The sequence below is a fragment of the Chlamydotis macqueenii genome, chromosome 4, assembly GCF_036417535.1.
Source record: "Chlamydotis macqueenii isolate bChlMac1 chromosome 4, bChlMac1.mat, whole genome shotgun sequence".
Classification (NCBI taxonomy): domain Eukaryota; kingdom Metazoa; phylum Chordata; class Aves; order Otidiformes; family Otididae; genus Chlamydotis; species Chlamydotis macqueenii.
Genome location: NC_141559.1, coordinates 69,157,677 through 69,163,676, shown reverse-complemented (window position 1 = coordinate 69,163,676; position 6,000 = coordinate 69,157,677).

The window sequence follows — 6,000 nt, the reverse complement described above, 5'->3', positions numbered from 1 at the left end:
TTATCAAAGTCCACATAGATGACATCTACCATATCACCCTTATCTAAAAAATCTTTCCGCAAAGAAAACTGTCACATTAATCTGACACATGAAGTAAACCTGTGTTGCAATGTATCCTATTTTCCACTTGCCTGGAGGTCCTTACTAACTATTCTTTTTCAGACTGAACTTCGTGCCAAGAGAAGTCCCTTGGACGTACATCCGTAAATGCCTTTATATAATCTATCAGTCTGTGAAGATACGATCTACTTGCGAACAATTCACAAGAAGACAAATTCAATTTTCTGAATAAATTATTAACTGCAAATTATTTTTAAGACTCCCATGATAGTGAATATATTCCTTTCAGCATTTTTATGATCAGACTCTCCAACAATAATCATTCACTGTTTATCTCCATCCGAGGAACTGCACGTACACGAGTTAAATGAATCTTGACATGGGAAACCCACTGCCATCCCCTTTCTGCCAACACTAACTGACTTGGTCAAAGGCATATATGATGTCAGCCTCAGAGGCAAGATTAGAGCTCACGGTTTCCTACCTCAACCTCTCCAAAACTACGTTTATCTCCAATGCTAAACTGCAGATGCTAGTCATAACTGTTATAACAAAACATGCAGTTCTGTGTTCACTGCAGCACATACCAGCCATGCTTTCGGCGTACTCAAATCTAATTAGTTCCCTGGACTCCTAGGCTTTATTTTACTAGCCTCTGTATAGCATAGAAAAATATTCTGGGTTGTGATACACTTAGCAAAACTTGAATCCCTGTTCGAGGAATGTTTTTTCCAGAAAGAGAACTCTCTAGACTTTGAATTGTTTTGGGTATGCATCTGCATGGCTCTTCAAGAACCTCTCATATTGTATGGGAAAAAAAATTACCAGTCTGATTACAGGAGGACTCAGATGTGAAGAGACAAGAGCCTACTCCACTCATTCACTGCTCAACCTCTTTGTCTAGAAATATGTTGGCAACTGGAAGGTACTGATGATATTGATGAGTACAGTCCTCTGTCGTACTGAATAAAATTGTCACATCATTTCTTGGTTCTTCCCCATTACTGTGGCAAGTTTCTGTTTCTTTCTTTATCCCTAGATTGCAATTTGCAATTTTTAAGGTACAGATATGATCTATTGGCTATACCTGGGTACATCACCTAGTGAACAGAGATCCTCATGCCTGACTACAGATTTTAACTGCTATGAATATAACAGAAATACAGTCAGGTGTATACCTCAGTCTGGAATTACTCAGCCAAATGGACACTTTCCAGTGAAACTTTCATGGAAGAGGTAGGTTTGCACTGCCTGCAGACACAAGAGCCTGATTTTCTTGTGTAGGCAACTATTCCAGTCCAAAATGAATTTGAAATGTCTGTAAAGTGTCATTTAGTAGCCTCCTACTCAGATTTGTACTGCTGTTAGTGACTGTATAAGATACAAGACAAAAGAGGTTGAAGCCTAGCGTTACCTCCACAACCCATCCAGCCATCCATCATCTGGGCCATCTCAGTGCAACAAGTCAGTGAATGAAGGCAAAGATGACTGAAGCACTGACTGCCCCAGTGTACTTTGCCAGAAAATGATCCCTGTTTGAATAATTAAATGTAACATATCTTAACTGGCTTTGAAATGTGTATTGTGCCCAGCAGGCAATCATGTCACTACCCAGTGTGGCAGAGGGCTCTGACTCACGTTCAGGGAGCAAACAGCTGCAGCAGTTCCCAAAGGTATCATCCCCACCCCCTCCGTTATTTGCTACCACGCCTCTGCCCGCGGTTACCACCACAGCAAGAGATTTGACAGAACTGAATGTGCGCCCACACCTCATCCACACCACAGCCTCATGCCTTTGCATTAGCTCATCTTCATCACTGACTTAAGCCATGACATGAGCAGTGAGGCTGGGCACAAATCCCCGCTGCTGCTTCAGCTGCTGTGACATCCAGCAAACTGGACAGCTGATGTCCTGGCTGGGCATCGCAGGCCAATTCAGCTGCTGGCCTGTCGTAGTTCTAATAAACATACTCTCTTGGATATTATTGGTATTATTTAACACAGTAAAGCTCACAGCTCACTGGTAATGTGTCTCAGCTGGAATGACAAAGGGCTAAAATTTTAGATACTTTTCTGGTCCATCTTTCTTATTGCGCACAACAAGCTGAAATCAGAACTAATAATCCGTAAGTGAGTATGACCAGCAGCTTGACAGATGTGGGTAACTGATTTTCAAATCCCTGCTTTGTATTTATTTTCTTGTGATGTGATATCAAAAGTCATGACTCACCCAAAATGCTCTCACTCAATACTAGCCTATGTGCTCCCAAACTAATTTCCTCACAGGAAATTTTACATCTTTGAGGGCAGTTCATCTGTCGCTGCCAAAACTATAGGCGTTTTTGACAGAGCTGGAGTGGCTTTATGGCATGGTTATCTCAGATCTATGTTTAACCAAACTACAGAGCTTTATTAGTAACTCGATAAATATAGAAAATAGTAAGGAAGAGATAGTTGGGAGAAGCACACCAGCAAAAATTAAAAGCAACAACTGTGACAGAGTTTGCATGTCTAATTCTGTACTGAAGTGGTTGAAGACAAAACCTTGCAATTAAGGTTTTGAGAATTTGCAACTATTACTAATGAGAGATAAGGTATTATTTTCAGTGTCTGGTGGATTCCACCACATATCCTTTTAGCATCCAATAGTGGATTAGATCCTGTTGGTTTTACTTTACTCAGGCAAAATTTTTGCTGGTTCATAACAGACTAACATTCATGTTCAGTTTGGCAGTATGTTAAGTGAATTAAGAGCTTGCACAGCTTATTGTGTGGACCTGAAGAAATACTATGAAAAAATACACATTGGGAGTGCTATGAGAACCGTGATTCAGACTAACAATTAGATGTGCTGGCTCTTTAGTCTTTCTCACCATGCAACACAATTTGAAATGTTTGGAGTTATTTTCTATGGTTACTTGTAATTAGAGTACGTGCTTTTAGAAGAAAATATTGCATTTGAGTTGATAATGCTCCCTTTAAATGGACGTACGCTCACACCCACAGTCACGGGCACTGGCGTGTGTATCTGTGACTGCTGGATTTTAGATCCCCACTGGAAAACACAAACCTGATGGATGCTGTGCAGTTCTGTCACTTCACTTTGGTGCTTCAGTGGCAGCTATAATCTTCCAAAAAAAAAAAGTTTCATGAATGTCTAAGCTGTTTGGCCAAGTTCTTGTGATCCTTTGCCTACACAAAACTACCTTCTCAAACTCTGTTATCCATTAAAATGTTAGCAGACATCTCCACTGATCTCACTTTGTCATGCAAGAACCTTTCCAAAATATTCCTTGCTAGACTTCAGCTTCAACTGATAGGTGTTCGTATGTTTTTGTTTGTTCTGAATCATTGAATGTCTTGTCTGAAGTGCAAAACAAGGATTGCTGAGCCAGACTCTTGCCATACACGTGCAAAGAAATTTTCTGGAGATCAAAAGAGAAAATCTGGCTGCTCTGAAGGGTGGTATCACTGCTAACCCTGTTTTATTTTCTGCCCAGTGAGAATGAAGAGAGGAAAGCTTTATACAATATACACCGTAAACACAACAGAGGGCATGAGCGTGTCAGGCTATCACTGACATGAGACATGCATACCTGGAGCCTGACAAGGATATTTGTGAGCAAAGGCAATTAACGAGGTTTTGAAAAGCACAGATTTAAGGGTGGTGAATGCTGTGCTCATACAAGTTGTGATTTAAAAGACTGGAGGCTTCAATCTGAGCCACTAAAATTCGAAATGACAGAAACTTACAAAATTTTATTGCTCTGCATTTAATAAAATTTACATTTACAAGCTGTCAGTTTGAAATGCTGAGTAACTCATAGCTTAGAACACTGAACACCGGTTTGTGTTGTGCTTGACGTTCATTGCTTTCTACTTACAATCTTTCTCAGATATTTGGAATAATCCTTCAATCCACACACTTCTGTTGTCTCTCTTAATTCAGCTTTGGCCCCAAAAATATATTGACTTAGCAGGAACACCAGGGAAAGACATGAGTCTTGTTGCATTAAAAAAAAACCCAGGCATAATTAAAAGCTCCCTTTCTGCTTGTTTAATGTGCTAATATGAGAACATTAAGGCAAATGTACCATCTACAGCTTGGTTGCTCCAGCTGCCTGGAGTTTTTTGTTAATTTACAGACTCAATTATGCAGACTCTTAAACCCACAGCATTGGTGGGTGGTAAGGTAGATGGTTAATGAAGAAACATAGAGTAGGAAACTCCTTTAATGCCTGTTTTATATGTATCTTGGGTAACATTTTTAGGAGAACAAGGATCAAAGATTGTAACTTTGAGAAACTCTCAAGACAGGAATAAATGTACATGGTTTTAAGGCACCCCTAAAAATTATGAGATGGCTAATATCCCCACGATTCTGTGGTCTGTTCTAAAACAAAAATATTAAGCCAAATGTTTGGCTCTGTATAATAAAAACAGATTATCTAATGGTTTGCAGTGGGAAATATGAGAAAGACCATTCATAAAGACTGTGTAATAGTTATGAATTATAAAGACTTCCTCATTTTCAGTATAAACTGAGACCCCAATAGAAACTGTTAGATATTTATTCACATGCCCTCAAAGGGACTGCACGTGGACATTTTTAATTAACATTATTTGCAACACCTTACTCAAGTTGTTCGTTATTAATTTGACATGTTTTGAAGTCCTGACCAAAAAGTTTTCATCACTTACTCTAATTACACCATTCTTATATGACTTTAATACTTTTAAAAGGATACAGTGATTTGCAATCTATACTTATTTTAATTAAAAAAGAAAACTGTGTTTAAGTAATCTAGGTCATAACATACTAAAAGAAAAAAGTCAGGAAACATTAAATAAACTTTGGGTCATTCTATTTAACATACCACTAGGCCTTCTCTGTAAGGGAAAAAATTAGATAATTAAGAAGTAGAGACATAGTTTGACAACCCTTCTGCATTTCTAGAGAATGTCTCTGTTGTTCCCATTTTGCCCTTCCCTTTCCAGCTCTCCAAAATGTTTTTTATGTGTAGTACTGAGTATAAAACGAGTGTATCACCCTCAGTTTACCTCCATCTGTCCTCACTGTACAGATATCTGTGCCAGTCAGTTCAGATGATTAAGCTAGGGTAAAATTTCCTTATCTTGCCTCATTTGAATTATTTTCCTTAGCTTTTCTCTTTCATGCAGTTTTACTTATTGAAGCCATTCAGCAAAACTGCATGGTGAGTCTGCAGAGATTTAACTGAGGTTACAGTGGTGGTAGCAAAGGCGGAAAATATGCTGGAAACTATTGACATGACCTTCATGTTTATGTCTACAAAGGATAAATAAACTCTGCTAGTTTCTTCCTAGAGAATGGTGAACACGTCTAGAAGAAAAGTGCCACTGGAGAGACCGGAGGGATCAGCAAAGCCTGAGTTGAATTGTGATAGACACAGAAAAACCTGCTCATCTTTCGAGAAGATCCAACAAGCTCAACTGTGCTTAAACTTTGCTCTTTAGTTAGAAGCTAAAATGTAGAAATTTAGTGTGTTAAATAAAATGGGCACTTGGCATCTCCATTGAGAGCGTGTGTTAAACTGTCTGCAGACCCAGCTACGCTTTTTCTTTGCAAATTGCACATTTTCATTGGAACTTTGGGACAGAGACTCTGGGTTTATACATGATAGCTGAAACTCTGGAACACAAGATGGCAGTGTCAGACGCAGCGTGCCAAGCCCGCAGAGGACTTCAGGTTGGTGCAGCTGCATCTCTTGGGGAGACCAGGGGACAGAAGCCAGCAGCACTGAGGACTTCCTGCTTTCCTTGATACCCCCGTGGAAACCTTGCTATGAGTTCCCACTCTGTGTTCCCACAATACTTCAAAAAATTCCCTGCAGAAGGAATAAAGAAACAGTGCTCTCTGCAGAACACATCTTGCTCCCATGCAGATCTCTGAGATCTCCA